Source organism: Ambystoma mexicanum, chromosome 4p (assembly GCF_040938575.1).
Source record: "Ambystoma mexicanum isolate Mex_15411 chromosome 4p, UKY_AmexF1_1, whole genome shotgun sequence".
In the NCBI taxonomy this organism is placed as follows: domain Eukaryota; kingdom Metazoa; phylum Chordata; class Amphibia; order Caudata; family Ambystomatidae; genus Ambystoma; species Ambystoma mexicanum.
In genome coordinates, this window is record NC_090927.1 from 38,829,305 (window position 1) to 38,845,752 (window position 16,448).

A 16,448-nucleotide genomic window follows, 5' to 3' on the forward strand; every position below is an offset into this window, starting at 1 on the left:
CATCATGCTCCTCTTCATGTTTAGAAAAAATATGTCCAATTGTATTTGTTGAAACAAAAAACACTTGTGCCCTCTCTGAGGCTCGAACTCAGGACCTTCAGATTATGAGACTGACGCGCTGCCTACTGCGCTAAGAAGGCTGCGATTTTATGATTTGTTGATGAAGATTATGTGACACAACTCCACACTCAAAACTCCAGAGAGAATACGATCCATCTGAAAAGCTTCACTTGAATGTATAGTGTTTTGTACTTCAGATGTCTTCCATTCATCAATCAAGAGTCCCATCCTTCGATGCTTGAATTTTGAGCTAGTTATTTTGATATGCTCCAAAACAGGTAAGATGCCACAAACTTCCAACCCCTCCCTCGCTGGATATATACCTAACTCTTTTCAGCCCTTTTTTCTTACCAGTTTTTAATTCTCCTCCCCCAAAGTCCCTTTTGTAAGCAGGTCGCTTTTTTTCCCATTTGCAGAGAGTTTTGCTCCTTTCCTATATATATATGCATGATTAATTATGTGTTTCCACTTCCATCATTTAGTTTTCTTGTGTGCGTTCAGCCGGTTTCGTTATACTCGCTGCTTACATCGCTTATGTCAGGTTTGTATTATGTCACAGTTTGTTATGCTGTTATTTGACATCAGATCTCATGCTGATCTGCTTGCGGCTGGTGACAGGTAGCATGCCACAAAAACAAACCCCAAACTACATCATTATCACACCTGTGAGGCACACGGTTCATGAAGAGAGTCCAAACGCGCCCTCTAGTAACAGAGCAAGGTAACTGCCGGCCAGGTCAAGAAGGGTGGACGGGGCTGGGTTATGCAGATGAACTCCCAGAAGTTCCCAGACTGAACCCAAGAGGATTCCATCCTCCAGAACGCTTTATCCAGCCCATTAAAGCATCCAGCGGGCCACAGGAACATCCAGGAAGGCCAATCCAGGCTTTGCTCCTGAAGGAACTGTAGTTCAAAACCCACCCTCATTTAAAAGTGGCCAGGGTTCCTCCTAGCTTTTTGGTCTATAGAACCTGGCCGTTCGTGGCCGTTCGTGGCCAGTGAGGGAAAGTTGAAAGCTGCATTCCCTGCTGTGTGATTTAAACACAGCCAGGCTCACAAGGGCACTTTTATTATGCCGAAGGAGGGCCTTGCAGACTGTCCATGCCTGAGCCGCAACTGTGCCTGCGTTCCCCAGAGCCTTTCGTGGGCACAGGGGCAAGACAATCACCAGAAACAGAAGTGTCGAAATTGGCTGCATCCCCTTGTGCTACCCCTCTTTGCCTCTTTTCGCATTTGCCTTTCATGCAGTCGCCTCACTATTTGGCCGCTAGGCTTGGGTGCCCCACCTGTCTTTTCTAGAGTTTATTTTGTGAGAGACTTTAAACATACTCCAAGGGTCTGCTTGAAGACCTCTCAAGTCCCTCACACAGCCAGAAAATACATTTTGAAATACTTGCTCATTCTCTGAAACTGCCCTCATGTAAACCTGCCCCACTGCATCTAACACCATAAAATGTACCATCCTTATTTCCTGAATCTTTGCTCAAAGACCTACGTTGGCTCTATCAGTATGCGCCCATGCTATCCCAACCAGCAACCTTATCATTTTAAACTGCCCCACCTCTATTCGAAAGAACCTGTTTGTTTGAACTGACCCCTCTTTTCCCCACTGGTTGGCCCCACTTACCTTTTTCTTTCCTTTACAGATTACGGCCTGGGTACCCTGGGCTTATCCGGACCAACTACAGAGCCATAACGCCACTAGGGCGGCGATGGACACTGCACGGAGGCTTATTAATATGAAAAACCATAGCAGGGTGCGTGCGGCATCAACCTTATATGCACAACCATGTTTTGCCATTAGTTCATAGTGCACCTGATGGGCTCTGGAAGGCACAAGGAGAAGGCGTGGGAACACAGGGCCAGAAAGTTTGCACAGGGACTGCTTACATTTGCAAAATACCAAACATTGTACTCATTCTGTCAACGTTTTTGAAAAGTTATTACCTGAAACATAAGAGGCCTGCCTTCTCTGAGGAAAGAACTCAGGACCTTCAAATTATGAGACTGACGCGCTGCCTACTGCACTAAGCAGGTTCGGCTGGAGTATGTTTGGAGAACCTGGTGGAGAAACAGATCCAAGACCACGCTACTCACAAAGTGCAGATAGAAATATTCAAATAAAATGCAGCTAGCCCCATTGGTTCTATGGTATTTTGCGATCATATTTATTTTCTGCGTCAGTAAAGAATCCAATCCTGTGATTCACAAGGACCGCGTTGCGGTCTACTGAACATCATGCTCCTCTTCATGTTTAGAAAGGATATGTCCAATTGAATTTGCTGAAACAAAAAACACTTGTGCCCTCTCTGAGGCTCGAACTCAGGACCTTCGGATTATGAGACTGACGCGCTGCCTACTGCGCTAAGAAGGCTCCGTTGGAGGCTCTTTGGATAACCTGGTGGAGAGCATGATTTGAGACCACGCTACTCACAAAGTCCAGATAGAAATATTCAAATAAAACGCAGCTAGCCCCAATTGGTTCTTTGGTATTTGGCAATCATATTTCTTTTCTGCGTCAGTAAAGAATCCAATCCTGTGATTCACAAGGACCGCGTTGCGGTCTACTGAACATCATGCTCCTCTTCATGTTTAGAAAGGATATGTCCAATTGAATTTGCTGAAACACAAAAAACACTTGTGCCCTCTCTGAGGCTCGAACTCAGGACCTTCAGATTATGAGACTGACGCGCTGCCTACTGCGCTAAGAAGGCTCTGCTGGAGTATTTTTGGAGAACTTGGTGGAGAACCAGATCTGAGACAACGCTACTCACACAGTCCAGATAGAAATATTAAAATAAAATGCAGCTAGCCCCATTGGTTCTATGGTATTTTGCGATCATATTTCTTTTCTGCGTCAGTAAAGAATCCAATCCTCTGATTCACAAGGACCGCGTTGCGGTCTACTGAACATCATGCTCCTCTTCATGTTTAGAAAGGATATGTCCAATTGAATTTGCTGAAACAAAAAACACTTGTGCCCTCTCTGAGGCTCGAACTCAGGACCTTCAGATTATGAGACTGACGCGCTGCCTACTGCGCTAAGAAGGCTCTGCTGGAGTATTTTTGGAGAACTTGGTGGAGAACCAGATCTGAGACAACGCTACTCACACAGTCCAGATAGAAATATTAAAATAAAATGCAGCTAGCCCCATTGGTTCTATGGTATTTTGCGATCATATTTCTTTTCTGCGTCAGTAAAGAATCCAATCCTGTGATTCACAAGGACCGCGTTGCGGTCTACTGAACATCATTCTCCTCTTCATGTTTAGAAAGGATATGTCCAATTGAATTTGCTGAAACAAAAAACACTTGTGCCCTCTCTGAGGCTCGAACTCAGGACCTTCAGATTATGAGACTGACGCGCTGCCTACTGCGCTAAGAAGGCTCCGTTGGAGGCTCTTTGGATAACCTGGTGGAGAGCATGATTTGAGACCACGCTACTCACAAAGTCCAGATAGAAATATTCAAATAAAACGCAGCTAGCCCCAATTGGTTCTTTGGTATTTGGCAATCATATTTCTTTTCTGCGTCAGTAAAGAATCCAATCCTGTGATTCACAAGGACCGCGTTGCGGTCTACTGAACATCATGCTCCTCTTCATGTTTAGAAAGGATATGTCCAATTGAATTTGCTGAAACAAAAAACACTTGTGCCCTCTCTGAGGCTCGAACTCAGGACCTTCAGATTATGAGACTGACGCGCTGCCTACTGCGCTAAGAAGGCTCCGTTGGAGGCTCTTTGGATAACCTGGTGGAGAGCATGATTTGAGACCACGCTACTCACAAAGTCCAGATAGAAATATTCAAATAAAACGCAGCTAGCCCCAATTGGTTCTTTGGTATTTGGCAATCATATTTCTTTTCTGCGTCAGTAAAGAATCCAATCCTGTGATTCACAAGGACCGCGTTGCGGTCTACTGAACATCATTCTCCTCTTCATGTTTAGAAAGGATATGTCCAATTGAATTTGCTGAAACAAAAAACACTTGTGCCCTCTCTGAGGCTCGAACTCAGGACCTTCAGATTATGAGACTGACGCGCTGCCTACTGCGCTAAGAAGGCTCCGTTGGAGGCTCTTTGGATAACCTGGTGGAGAGCATGATTTGAGACCACACTACTCACAAAGTCCAGATAGAAATATTCAAATAAAACGCAGCTAGCCCCAATTGGTTCTATGGTATTTGGCAATCATATTTCTTTTCTGCGTCAGTAAAGAAGCCAATCCTATGATTCACAAGGACCGGGTTCCGGTCTACTGAACATCATGCTCCTCTTCATGTTTAGAAAGGATATGTCCAATTGAATTTGCTGAAACAAAAAACACTTGTGCCCTCTCTGAGGCTCGAACTCAGGACCTTCAGATTATGAGACTGACGCGCTGCCTACTGCGCTAAGAAGGCTCTGCTGGAGTATTTTTGGAGAACTTGGTGGAGAACCAGATCTGAGACAACGCTACTCACACAGTCCAGATAGAAATATTAAAATAAAATGCAGCTAGCCCCATTGGTTCTATGGTATTTTGCGATCATATTTCTTTTCTGCGTCAGTAAAGAGGCCAATCCTATGATTCACAAGGACCGGGTTCCGGTCTACTGAACATCATGCTCCACTTCATGTTTAGAAAAAATATGTCCAATTGTATTTGTTGAAACAAAAAACACTTGTGCCCTCTCTGAGGCTCGAACTCAGGACCTACAGATTATGAGACTGACGCGCTGCCTACTGCGCTAAGAAGGCTGCGATTTTATGATTTGTTGATGAAGATTATGTGACACAACTCCACACTCAAAACTCCAGAGAGAGTACGATCCATCTGAAAAGCTTCACTTGAATGTATAGTGTTTTGTACTTCAGATGTCTTCCATTCATCAATCAAGAGTCCCATCCTTCGATGCTTGAATTTTGAGCTAGTTATTTTGATATGCTCCAAAACAGGTAAGATGCCACAAACTTCCAACCCCTCCCTCGCTGGATATATACCTAACTCTTTTCAGCCCTTTTTTCTTACCAGTTTTTAATTCTCCTCTCCCAATGTCCCTTTTGTAAGCAGGTAGCTTTTTTTCCCATTTGCAGAGAGTTTTGCTCCTTTCCTATATATATATGCATGATTAATTATGTGTTTCCACTTCCATCATTTAGTTTGCTTGCGTGCGTTCAGCCGGTTTCGTTATACTCGCTGCTTACATCGCTTATGTCAGGTTTGTATTATGTCACAGTTTGTTATGCTGTTATTTGACATCAGATCTCATGCTGATCTGCTTGCGGCTGGTGACAGGTAGCATGCCACAAAAACAAACCCCAAAATACATCATTATCACACCTGTGAGGCACACGGTTCATGAAGAGAGTGCAAACGCGCCCTCTAGTAACAGAGCAAGGTAACTGCCGGCCAGGTCAAGAAGGGTGGACGGGGCTGGGTTATGCAGATGAACTCCCAGAAGTTCCCAGACTGAACCCAAGAGGATTCCATCCTCCAGAACGCTTTATCCAGCCCATTAAAGCATCCAGCGGGCCACAGGAACATCCAGGAAGGCCAATCCAGGCTTTGCTCCTGAAGGAACTGTAGTTCAAAACCCACCCTCATTTAAAAGTGGCCAGGGTTCCTCCTAGCTTTTTGGTCTATAGAACCTGGCCGTTCGTGGCCGTTCGTGGCCAGTGAGGGAAAGTTGAAAGCTGCATTCCCTGCTGTGTGATTTAAACACAGCCAGGCTCACAAGGGCACTTTTATTATGCCGAAGGAGGGCCTTGCAGACTGTCCATGCCTGAGCCGCAACTGTGCCTGCGTTCCCCAGAGCCTTTCGTGGGCACAGGGGCAAGACAATCACCAGAAACAGAAGTGTCGAAATTGGCTGCATCCCCTTGTGCTACCCCTCTTTGCCTCTTTTCGCATTTGCCTTTCATGCAGTCGCCTCACTATTTGGCCGCTAGGCTTGGGTGCCCCACCTGTCTTTTCTAGAGTTTATTTTGTGAGAGACTTTAAACATACTCCAAGGGTCTGCTTGAAGACCTCTCAAGTCCCTCACACAGCCAGAAAATACATTTTGAAATACTTGCTCATTCTCTGAAACTGCCCTCATGTAAACCTGCCCCACTGCATCTAACACCATAAAATGTACCATCCTTATTTCCTGAATCTTTGCTCAAAGACCTACGTTGGCTCTATCAGTATGCGCCCATGCTATCCCAACCAGCAACCTTATCATTTTAAACTGCCCCACCTCTATTCGAAAGAACCTGTTTGTTTGAACTGACCCCTCTTTTCCCCACTGGTTGGCCCCACTTACCTTTTTCTTTCCTTTACAGATTACGGCCTGGGTACCCTGGGCTTATCCGGACCAACTACAGAGCCATAACGCCACTAGGGCGGCGATGGACACTGCACGGAGGCTTATTAATATGAAAAACCATAGCAGGGTGCGTGCGGCATCAACCTTATATGCACAACCATGTTTTGCCATTAGTTCATAGTGCACCTGATGGGCTCTGGAAGGCACAAGGAGAAGGCGTGGGAACACAGGGCCAGAAAGTTTGCACAGGGACTGCTTACATTTGCAAAATACCAAACATTGTACTCATTCTGTCAACGTTTTTGAAAAGTTATTACCTGAAACATAAGAGGCCTGCCTTCTCTGAGGAAAGAACTCAGGACCTTCAAATTATGAGACTGACGCGCTGCCTACTGCACTAAGCAGGTTCGGCTGGAGTATGTTTGGAGAACCTGGTGGAGAAACAGATCCAAGACCACGCTACTCACAAAGTGCAGATAGAAATATTCAAATAAAATGCAGCTAGCCCCATTGGTTCTATGGTATTTTGCGATCATATTTATTTTCTGCGTCAGTAAAGAATCCAATCCTGTGATTCACAAGGACCGCGTTGCGGTCTACTGAACATCATGCTCCTCTTCATGTTTAGAAAGGATATGTCCAATTGAATTTGCTGAAACAAAAAACACTTGTGCCCTCTCTGAGGCTCGAACTCAGGACCTTCGGATTATGAGACTGACGCGCTGCCTACTGCGCTAAGAAGGCTCCGTTGGAGGCTCTTTGGATAACCTGGTGGAGAGCATGATTTGAGACCACGCTACTCACAAAGTCCAGATAGAAATATTCAAATAAAACGCAGCTAGCCCCAATTGGTTCTTTGGTATTTGGCAATCATATTTCTTTTCTGCGTCAGTAAAGAATCCAATCCTGTGATTCACAAGGACCGCGTTGCGGTCTACTGAACATCATGCTCCTCTTCATGTTTAGAAAGGATATGTCCAATTGAATTTGCTGAAACACAAAAAACACTTGTGCCCTCTCTGAGGCTCGAACTCAGGACCTTCAGATTATGAGACTGACGCGCTGCCTACTGCGCTAAGAAGGCTCTGCTGGAGTATTTTTGGAGAACTTGGTGGAGAACCAGATCTGAGACAACGCTACTCACACAGTCCAGATAGAAATATTAAAATAAAATGCAGCTAGCCCCATTGGTTCTATGGTATTTTGCGATCATATTTCTTTTCTGCGTCAGTAAAGAATCCAATCCTCTGATTCACAAGGACCGCGTTGCGGTCTACTGAACATCATGCTCCTCTTCATGTTTAGAAAGGATATGTCCAATTGAATTTGCTGAAACAAAAAACACTTGTGCCCTCTCTGAGGCTCGAACTCAGGACCTTCAGATTATGAGACTGACGCGCTGCCTACTGCGCTAAGAAGGCTCTGCTGGAGTATTTTTGGAGAACTTGGTGGAGAACCAGATCTGAGACAACGCTACTCACACAGTCCAGATAGAAATATTAAAATAAAATGCAGCTAGCCCCATTGGTTCTATGGTATTTTGCGATCATATTTCTTTTCTGCGTCAGTAAAGAATCCAATCCTGTGATTCACAAGGACCGCGTTGCGGTCTACTGAACATCATTCTCCTCTTCATGTTTAGAAAGGATATGTCCAATTGAATTTGCTGAAACAAAAAACACTTGTGCCCTCTCTGAGGCTCGAACTCAGGACCTTCAGATTATGAGACTGACGCGCTGCCTACTGCGCTAAGAAGGCTCCGTTGGAGGCTCTTTGGATAACCTGGTGGAGAGCATGATTTGAGACCACGCTACTCACAAAGTCCAGATAGAAATATTCAAATAAAACGCAGCTAGCCCCAATTGGTTCTTTGGTATTTGGCAATCATATTTCTTTTCTGCGTCAGTAAAGAATCCAATCCTGTGATTCACAAGGACCGCGTTGCGGTCTACTGAACATCATGCTCCTCTTCATGTTTAGAAAGGATATGTCCAATTGAATTTGCTGAAACAAAAAACACTTGTGCCCTCTCTGAGGCTCGAACTCAGGACCTTCAGATTATGAGACTGACGCGCTGCCTACTGCGCTAAGAAGGCTCCGTTGGAGGCTCTTTGGATAACCTGGTGGAGAGCATGATTTGAGACCACGCTACTCACAAAGTCCAGATAGAAATATTCAAATAAAACGCAGCTAGCCCCAATTGGTTCTTTGGTATTTGGCAATCATATTTCTTTTCTGCGTCAGTAAAGAATCCAATCCTGTGATTCACAAGGACCGCGTTGCGGTCTACTGAACATCATTCTCCTCTTCATGTTTAGAAAGGATATGTCCAATTGAATTTGCTGAAACAAAAAACACTTGTGCCCTCTCTGAGGCTCGAACTCAGGACCTTCAGATTATGAGACTGACGCGCTGCCTACTGCGCTAAGAAGGCTCCGTTGGAGGCTCTTTGGATAACCTGGTGGAGAGCATGATTTGAGACCACACTACTCACAAAGTCCAGATAGAAATATTCAAATAAAACGCAGCTAGCCCCAATTGGTTCTATGGTATTTGGCAATCATATTTCTTTTCTGCGTCAGTAAAGAAGCCAATCCTATGATTCACAAGGACCGGGTTCCGGTCTACTGAACATCATGCTCCTCTTCATGTTTAGAAAGGATATGTCCAATTGAATTTGCTGAAACAAAAAACACTTGTGCCCTCTCTGAGGCTCGAACTCAGGACCTTCAGATTATGAGACTGACGCGCTGCCTACTGCGCTAAGAAGGCTCTGCTGGAGTATTTTTGGAGAACTTGGTGGAGAACCAGATCTGAGACAACGCTACTCACACAGTCCAGATAGAAATATTAAAATAAAATGCAGCTAGCCCCATTGGTTCTATGGTATTTTGCGATCATATTTCTTTTCTGCGTCAGTAAAGAGGCCAATCCTATGATTCACAAGGACCGGGTTCCGGTCTACTGAACATCATGCTCCACTTCATGTTTAGAAAAAATATGTCCAATTGTATTTGTTGAAACAAAAAACACTTGTGCCCTCTCTGAGGCTCGAACTCAGGACCTACAGATTATGAGACTGACGCGCTGCCTACTGTGCTAAGAAGGCTGCGATTTTATGATTTGTTGATGAAGATTATGTGACACAACTCCACACTCAAAACTCCAGAGAGAGTACGATCCATCTGAAAAGCTTCACTTGAATGTATAGTGTTTTGTACTTCAGATGTCTTCCATTCATCAATCAAGAGTCCCATCCTTCGATGCTTGAATTTTGAGCTAGTTATTTTGATATGCTCCAAAACAGGTAAGATGCCACAAACTTCCAACCCCTCCCTCGCTGGATATATACCTAACTCTTTTCAGCCCTTTTTTCTTACCAGTTTTTAATTCTCCTCTCCCAATGTCCCTTTTGTAAGCAGGTAGCTTTTTTTCCCATTTGCAGAGAGTTTTGCTCCTTTCCTATATATATATGCATGATTAATTATGTGTTTCCACTTCCATCATTTAGTTTGCTTGCGTGCGTTCAGCCGGTTTCGTTATACTCGCTGCTTACATCGCTTATGTCAGGTTTGTATTATGTCACAGTTTGTTATGCTGTTATTTGACATCAGATCTCATGCTGATCTGCTTGCGGCTGGTGACAGGTAGCATGCCACAAAAACAAACCCCAAAATACATCATTATCACACCTGTGAGGCACACGGTTCATGAAGAGAGTGCAAACGCGCCCTCTAGTAACAGAGCAAGGTAACTGCCGGCCAGGTCAAGAAGGGTGGACGGGGCTGGGTTATGCAGATGAACTCCCAGAAGTTCCCAGACTGAACCCAAGAGGATTCCATCCTCCAGAACGCTTTATCCAGCCCATTAAAGCATCCAGCGGGCCACAGGAACATCCAGGAAGGCCAATCCAGGCTTTGCTCCTGAAGGAACTGTAGCTCAAAACCCACCCTCATTTAAAAGTGGCCAGGGTTCCTCCTAGCTTTTTGGTCTATAGAACCTGGCCGTTCGTGGCCCTTCGTGGCCAGTGAGGGAAAGTTGAAAGCTGCATTCCCTGCTGTGTGATTTAAACACAGCCAGGCTCACAAGGGCACTTTTATTATGCCGAAGGAGGGCCTTGCAGACTGTCCATGCCTGAGCCGCAACTGTGCCTGCGTTCCCCAGAGCCTTTCATGGGCACAGGGGCAAGACAATCACCAGAAACAGAAGTGTCGAAATTGGGTGCATCCCCTTGTGCTACCCCTCTTTGCCTCTTTTCGCATTTGCCTTTCATGCAGTCGCCTCACTATTTGGCCGCTAGGCTTGGGTGCCCCACCTGTCTTTTCTAGAGTTTATTTTGTGAGAGACTTTAAACATACTCCAAGGGTCTGCTTGAAGACCTCTCAAGTCCCTCACACAGCCAGAAAATACATTTTGAAATACTTGCTCATTCTCTGAAACTGCCCTCATGTAAACCTGCCCCACTGCATCTAACACCATAAAATGTACCATCCTTATTTCCTGAATCTTTGCTCAAAGACCTACGTTGGCTCTATCAGTATGCGCCCATGCTATCCCAACCAGCAACCTTATCATTTTAAACTGCCCCACCTCTATTCGAAAGAACCTGTTTGTTTGAACTGACCCCTCTTTTCCCCACTGGTTGGCCCCACTTACCTTTTTCTTTCCTCTACAGATTACGGCCTGGGTACCCTGGGCTTATCCGGACCAACTACAGAGCCATAACGCCACTAGGGCGGCTATGGACACTGCACGGAGGCTTATTAATATGAAAAACCATAGCAGGGTTCGTGCGGCATCAACCTTATATGCACAACCATGTTTTGCCATTAGTTCATAGTGCACCTGATGGGCTCTGGAAGGCACAAGGAGAAGGCGTGGGAACACAGGGCCAGAAAGTTTGCACAGGGACTGCTTACATTTGCAAAATACCAAACATTGTACTCATTCTGTCAACGTTTTTGAAAAGTTATTATCTGAAACAGAAGAGGCCTGCCTTCTCTGAGGAAAGAACTCAGGACCTTCAAATTATGAGACTGACGCGCTGCCTACTGCACTAAGCAGGTTCGGCTGGAGTATGTTTGGAGAACCTGGTGGAGAAACAGATCCAAGACCACGCTACTCACAAAGTGCAGATAGAAATATTCAAATAAAATGCAGCTAGCCCCATTGGTTCTATGGTATTTTGCGATCATATTTCTTTTCTGCGTCAGTAAAGAATCCAATCCTGTGATTCACAAGGACCGCGTTGCGGTCTACTGAACATCATGCTCCTCTTCATGTTTAGAAAGGATATGTCCAATTGAATTTGCTGAAACAAAAAACACTTGTGCCCTCTCTGAGGCTCGAACTCAGGACCTTCAGATTATGAGACTGACGCGCTGCCTACTGCGCTTAGAAGGCTCCGTTGGAGGCTCTTTGGATAACCTGGTGGAGAGCATGATTTGAGACCACGCTACTCACAATGTCCAGATAGAAATATTCAAATAAAACGCAGCTAGCCCCAATTGGTTCTATGGTATTTGGCAATCATATTTCTTTTCTGCGTCAGTAAAGAAGCCAATCCTATGATTCACAAGGACCGGGTTCCGGTCTACTGAACATCATGCTCCTCTTCATGTTTAGAAAGGATATGTCCAATTGAATTTGCTGAAACAAAAAACACTTGTGCCCTCTCTGAGGTTCGAACTCAGGACCTTCAGATTATGAGACTGACGCGCTGCCTACTGCGCTAAGAAGGCTCTGCTGGAGTATTTTTGGAGAACTTGGTGGAGAACCAGATCTGAGACAACGCTACTCACACAGTCCAGATAGAAATATTAAAATAAAATGCAGCTAGCCCCATTGGTTCTATGGTATTTTGCGATCATATTTCTTTTCTGCGTCAGTAAAGAGGCCAATCCTATGATTCACAAGGACCGGGTTCCGGTCTACTGAACATCATGCTCCACTTCATGTTTAGAAAAAATATGTCCAATTGTATTTGTTGAAACAAAAAACACTTGTGCCCTCTCTGAGGCTCGAACTCAGGACCTACAGATTATGAGACTGACGCGCTGCCTACTGCGCTAAGAAGGCTGCGATTTTATGATTTGTTGATGAAGATTATGTGACACAACTCCACACTCAAAACTCCAGAGAGAGTACGATCCATCTGAAAAGCTTCACTTGAATGTATAGTGTTTTGTACTTCAGATGTCTTCCATTCATCAATCAAGAGTCCCATCCTTCGATGCTTGAATTTTGAGCTAGTTATTTTGATATGCTCCAAAACAGGTAAGATGCCACAAACTTCCAACCCCTCCCTCGCTGGATATATACCTAACTCTTTTCAGCCCTTTTTTCTTACCAGTTTTTAATTCTCCTCTCCCAATGTCCCTTTTGTAAGCAGGTAGCTTTTTTTCCCATTTGCAGAGAGTTTTGCTCCTTTCCTATATATATATGCATGATTAATTATGTGTTTCCACTTCCATCATTTAGTTTGCTTGCGTGCGTTCAGCCGGTTTCGTTATACTCGCTGCTTACATCGCTTATGTCAGGTTTGTATTATGTCACAGTTTGTTATGCTGTTATTTGACATCAGATCTCATGCTGATCTGCTTGCGGCTGGTGACAGGTAGCATGCCACAAAAACAAACCCCAAAATACATCATTATCACACCTGTGAGGCACACGGTTCATGAAGAGAGTGCAAACGCGCCCTCTAGTAACAGAGCAAGGTAACTGCCGGCCAGGTCAAGAAGGGTGGACGGGGCTGGGTTATGCAGATGAACTCCCAGAAGTTCCCAGACTGAACCCAAGAGGATTCCATCCTCCAGAACGCTTTATCCAGCCCATTAAAGCATCCAGCGGGCCACAGGAACATCCAGGAAGGCCAATCCAGGCTTTGCTCCTGAAGGAACTGTAGCTCAAAACCCACCCTCATTTAAAAGTGGCCAGGGTTCCTCCTAGCTTTTTGGTCTATAGAACCTGGCCGTTCGTGGCCCTTCGTGGCCAGTGAGGGAAAGTTGAAAGCTGCATTCCCTGCTGTGTGATTTAAACACAGCCAGGCTCACAAGGGCACTTTTATTATGCCGAAGGAGGGCCTTGCAGACTGTCCATGCCTGAGCCGCAACTGTGCCTGCGTTCCCCAGAGCCTTTCATGGGCACAGGGGCAAGACAATCACCAGAAACAGAAGTGTCGAAATTGGGTGCATCCCCTTGTGCTACCCCTCTTTGCCTCTTTTCGCATTTGCCTTTCATGCAGTCGCCTCACTATTTGGCCGCTAGGCTTGGGTGCCCCACCTGTCTTTTCTAGAGTTTATTTTGTGAGAGACTTTAAACATACTCCAAGGGTCTGCTTGAAGACCTCTCAAGTCCCTCACACAGCCAGAAAATACATTTTGAAATACTTGCTCATTCTCTGAAACTGCCCTCATGTAAACCTGCCCCACTGCATCTAACACCATAAAATGTACCATCCTTATTTCCTGAATCTTTGCTCAAAGACCTACGTTGGCTCTATCAGTATGCGCCCATGCTATCCCAACCAGCAACCTTATCATTTTAAACTGCCCCACCTCTATTCGAAAGAACCTGTTTGTTTGAACTGACCCCTCTTTTCCCCACTGGTTGGCCCCACTTACCTTTTTCTTTCCTTTACAGATTACGGCCTGGGTACCCTGGGCTTATCCGGACCAACTACAGAGCCATAACGCCACTAGGGCGGCGATGGACACTGCACGGAGGCTTATTAATATGAAAAACCATAGCAGGGTTCGTGCGGCATCAACCTTATATGCACAACCATGTTTTGCCATTAGTTCATAGTGCACCTGATGGGCTCTGGAAGGCACAAGGAGAAGGCGTGGGAACACAGGGCCAGAAAGTTTGCACAGGGACTGCTTACATTTGCAAAATACCAAACATTGTACTCATTCTGTCAACGTTTTTGAAAAGTTATTACCTGAAACATAAGAGGCCTGCCTTCTCTGAGGAAAGAACTCAGGACCTTCAAATTATGAGACTGACGCGCTGCCTACTGCACTAAGCAGGTTCGGCTGGAGTATGTTTGGAGAACCTGGTGGAGAAACAGATCCAAGACCACGCTACTCACAAAGTGCAGATAGAAATATTCAAATAAAATGCAGCTAGCCCCATTGGTTCTATGGTATTTTGCGATCATATTTATTTTCTGCGTCAGTAAAGAATCCAATCCTGTGATTCACAAGGACCGCGTTGCGGTCTACTGAACATCATGCTCCTCTTCATGTTTAGAAAGGATATGTCCAATTGAATTTGCTGAAACAAAAAACACTTGTGCCCTCTCTGAGGCTCGAACTCAGGACCTTCAGATTATGAGACTGACGCGCTGCCTACTGCGCTAAGAAGGCTCCGTTGGAGGCTCTTTGGATAACCTGGTGGAGAGCATGATTTGAGACCACGCTACTCACAAAGTCCAGATAGAAATATTCAAATAAAACGCAGCTAGCCCCAATTGGTTCTTTGGTATTTGGCAATCATATTTCTTTTCTGCGTCAGTAAAGAATCCAATCCTGTGATTCACAAGGACCGTGTTGCGGTCTACTGAACATCATGCTCCTCTTCATGTTTAGAAAGGATATGTCCAATTGAATTTGCTGAAACACAAAAAACACTTGTGCCCTCTCTGAGGCTCGAACTCAGGACCTTCAGATTATGAGACTGACGCGCTGCCTACTGCGCTAAGAAGGCTCTGCTGGAGTATTTTTGGAGAACTTGGTGGAGGACCAGATCTGAGACAACGCTACTCACACAGTCCAGATAGAAATATTAAAATAAAATGCAGCTAGCCCCATTGGTTCTATGGTATTTTGCGATCATATTTCTTTTCTGCGTCAGTAAAGAATCCAATCCTGTGATTCACAAGGACCGCGTTGCGGTCTACTGAACATCATGCTCCTCTTCATGTTTAGAAAGGATATGTCCAATTGAATTTGCTGAAACAAAAAACACTTGTGCCCTCTCTGAGGCTCGAACTCAGGACCTTCAGATTATGAGACTGACGCGCTGCCTACTGCGCTAAGAAGGCTCCGTTGGAGGCTCTTTGGATAACCTGGTGGAGAGCATGATTTGAGACCACGCTACTCACAAAGTCCAGATAGAAATATTCAAATAAAACGCAGCTAGCCCCAATTGGTTCTTTGGTATTTGGCAATCATATTTCTTTTCTGCGTCAGTAAAGAATCCAATCCTGTGATTCACAAGGACCGCGTTGCGGTCTACTGAACATCATGCTCCTCTTCATGTTTAGAAAGGATATGTCCAATTGAATTTGCTGAAACACAAAAAACACTTGTGCCCTCTCTGAGGCTCGAACTCAGGACCTTCAGATTATGAGACTGACGCGCTGCCTACTGCGCTAAGAAGGCTCTGCTGGAGTATTTTTGGAGAACTTGGTGGAGAACCAGATCTGAGACAACGCTACTCACACAGTCCAGATAGAAATATTAAAATAAAATGCAGCTAGCCCCATTGGTTCTATGGTATTTTGCGATCATATTTCTTTTCTGCGTCAGTAAAGAATCCAATCCTCTGATTCACAAGGACCGCGTTGCGGTCTACTGAACATCATGCTCCTCTTCATGTTTAGAAAGGATATGTCCAATTGAATTTGCTGAAACAAAAAACACTTGTGCCCTCTCTGAGGCTCGAACTCAGGACCTTCAGATTATGAGACTGACGCGCTGCCTACTGCGCTAAGAAGGCTGCGATTTTATGATTTGTTGATGAAGATTATGTGACACAACTCCACACTCAAAACTCCAGAGAGAATACGATCCATCTGAAAAGCTTCACTTGAATGTATAGTGTTTTGTACTTCAGATGTCTTCCATTCATCAATCAAGAGTCCCATCCTTCGATGCTTGAATTTTGAGCTAGTTATTTTGATATGCTCCAAAACAGGTAAGATGCCACAAACTTCCAACCCCTCCCTCGCTGGATATATACCTAACTCTTTTCAGCCCTTTTTTCTTACCAGTTTTTAATTCTCCTCCCCCAAAGTCCCTTTTGTAAGCAGGTCGCTTTTTTTCCCATTTGCAGAGAGTTTTGCTCCTTTCCTATATATATATGCATGATT

The 16,448-nt window shown here is 44.9% G+C and overlaps 25 non-coding genes across 25 annotated transcripts; all 25 read right to left on the reverse strand.

The window, feature by feature from the left end:
* Positions 1–67: 67 nt before the first annotated feature.
* On the reverse strand, positions 68–140 carry TRNAM-CAU (transfer RNA methionine (anticodon CAU)). Its single transcript has one exon. It is a non-coding gene; the product is annotated as a tRNA-Met (tRNA).
* Positions 141–2,361: 2,221 nt separating this feature from the next.
* TRNAM-CAU (transfer RNA methionine (anticodon CAU)) lies at positions 2,362–2,434 on the reverse strand. The gene has a single exon. It is a non-coding gene; the product is annotated as a tRNA-Met (tRNA).
* Positions 2,435–2,701: 267 nt separating this feature from the next.
* On the reverse strand, positions 2,702–2,774 carry TRNAM-CAU (transfer RNA methionine (anticodon CAU)). The gene has a single exon. It is a non-coding gene; the product is annotated as a tRNA-Met (tRNA).
* Positions 2,775–3,038: 264 nt separating this feature from the next.
* On the reverse strand, positions 3,039–3,111 carry TRNAM-CAU (transfer RNA methionine (anticodon CAU)). The gene has a single exon. It is a non-coding gene; the product is annotated as a tRNA-Met (tRNA).
* A 264-nt stretch (positions 3,112–3,375) lies between these two features.
* Positions 3,376–3,448, reverse strand: TRNAM-CAU (transfer RNA methionine (anticodon CAU)). Its single transcript has one exon. It is a non-coding gene; the product is annotated as a tRNA-Met (tRNA).
* A 265-nt stretch (positions 3,449–3,713) lies between these two features.
* Positions 3,714–3,786, reverse strand: TRNAM-CAU (transfer RNA methionine (anticodon CAU)). The gene has a single exon. It is a non-coding gene; the product is annotated as a tRNA-Met (tRNA).
* Positions 3,787–4,051: 265 nt separating this feature from the next.
* On the reverse strand, positions 4,052–4,124 carry TRNAM-CAU (transfer RNA methionine (anticodon CAU)). Its single transcript has one exon. It is a non-coding gene; the product is annotated as a tRNA-Met (tRNA).
* A 265-nt stretch (positions 4,125–4,389) lies between these two features.
* TRNAM-CAU (transfer RNA methionine (anticodon CAU)) lies at positions 4,390–4,462 on the reverse strand. The gene has a single exon. It is a non-coding gene; the product is annotated as a tRNA-Met (tRNA).
* A 264-nt stretch (positions 4,463–4,726) lies between these two features.
* Positions 4,727–4,799, reverse strand: TRNAM-CAU (transfer RNA methionine (anticodon CAU)). Its single transcript has one exon. It is a non-coding gene; the product is annotated as a tRNA-Met (tRNA).
* A 2,221-nt stretch (positions 4,800–7,020) lies between these two features.
* On the reverse strand, positions 7,021–7,093 carry TRNAM-CAU (transfer RNA methionine (anticodon CAU)). Its single transcript has one exon. It is a non-coding gene; the product is annotated as a tRNA-Met (tRNA).
* A 267-nt stretch (positions 7,094–7,360) lies between these two features.
* Positions 7,361–7,433, reverse strand: TRNAM-CAU (transfer RNA methionine (anticodon CAU)). Its single transcript has one exon. It is a non-coding gene; the product is annotated as a tRNA-Met (tRNA).
* Positions 7,434–7,697: 264 nt separating this feature from the next.
* TRNAM-CAU (transfer RNA methionine (anticodon CAU)) lies at positions 7,698–7,770 on the reverse strand. Its single transcript has one exon. It is a non-coding gene; the product is annotated as a tRNA-Met (tRNA).
* Positions 7,771–8,034: 264 nt separating this feature from the next.
* Positions 8,035–8,107, reverse strand: TRNAM-CAU (transfer RNA methionine (anticodon CAU)). Its single transcript has one exon. It is a non-coding gene; the product is annotated as a tRNA-Met (tRNA).
* Positions 8,108–8,372: 265 nt separating this feature from the next.
* On the reverse strand, positions 8,373–8,445 carry TRNAM-CAU (transfer RNA methionine (anticodon CAU)). Its single transcript has one exon. It is a non-coding gene; the product is annotated as a tRNA-Met (tRNA).
* Positions 8,446–8,710: 265 nt separating this feature from the next.
* Positions 8,711–8,783, reverse strand: TRNAM-CAU (transfer RNA methionine (anticodon CAU)). Its single transcript has one exon. It is a non-coding gene; the product is annotated as a tRNA-Met (tRNA).
* Positions 8,784–9,048: 265 nt separating this feature from the next.
* Positions 9,049–9,121, reverse strand: TRNAM-CAU (transfer RNA methionine (anticodon CAU)). The gene has a single exon. It is a non-coding gene; the product is annotated as a tRNA-Met (tRNA).
* Positions 9,122–9,385: 264 nt separating this feature from the next.
* TRNAM-CAU (transfer RNA methionine (anticodon CAU)) lies at positions 9,386–9,458 on the reverse strand. Its single transcript has one exon. It is a non-coding gene; the product is annotated as a tRNA-Met (tRNA).
* Positions 9,459–11,679: 2,221 nt separating this feature from the next.
* On the reverse strand, positions 11,680–11,752 carry TRNAM-CAU (transfer RNA methionine (anticodon CAU)). Its single transcript has one exon. It is a non-coding gene; the product is annotated as a tRNA-Met (tRNA).
* A 265-nt stretch (positions 11,753–12,017) lies between these two features.
* TRNAM-CAU (transfer RNA methionine (anticodon CAU)) lies at positions 12,018–12,090 on the reverse strand. The gene has a single exon. It is a non-coding gene; the product is annotated as a tRNA-Met (tRNA).
* Positions 12,091–12,354: 264 nt separating this feature from the next.
* On the reverse strand, positions 12,355–12,427 carry TRNAM-CAU (transfer RNA methionine (anticodon CAU)). The gene has a single exon. It is a non-coding gene; the product is annotated as a tRNA-Met (tRNA).
* Positions 12,428–14,648: 2,221 nt separating this feature from the next.
* On the reverse strand, positions 14,649–14,721 carry TRNAM-CAU (transfer RNA methionine (anticodon CAU)). Its single transcript has one exon. It is a non-coding gene; the product is annotated as a tRNA-Met (tRNA).
* A 267-nt stretch (positions 14,722–14,988) lies between these two features.
* On the reverse strand, positions 14,989–15,061 carry TRNAM-CAU (transfer RNA methionine (anticodon CAU)). Its single transcript has one exon. It is a non-coding gene; the product is annotated as a tRNA-Met (tRNA).
* A 264-nt stretch (positions 15,062–15,325) lies between these two features.
* TRNAM-CAU (transfer RNA methionine (anticodon CAU)) lies at positions 15,326–15,398 on the reverse strand. The gene has a single exon. It is a non-coding gene; the product is annotated as a tRNA-Met (tRNA).
* A 267-nt stretch (positions 15,399–15,665) lies between these two features.
* On the reverse strand, positions 15,666–15,738 carry TRNAM-CAU (transfer RNA methionine (anticodon CAU)). Its single transcript has one exon. It is a non-coding gene; the product is annotated as a tRNA-Met (tRNA).
* Positions 15,739–16,002: 264 nt separating this feature from the next.
* On the reverse strand, positions 16,003–16,075 carry TRNAM-CAU (transfer RNA methionine (anticodon CAU)). Its single transcript has one exon. It is a non-coding gene; the product is annotated as a tRNA-Met (tRNA).
* Between the last annotated feature and the right edge of the window lie 373 nt (positions 16,076–16,448).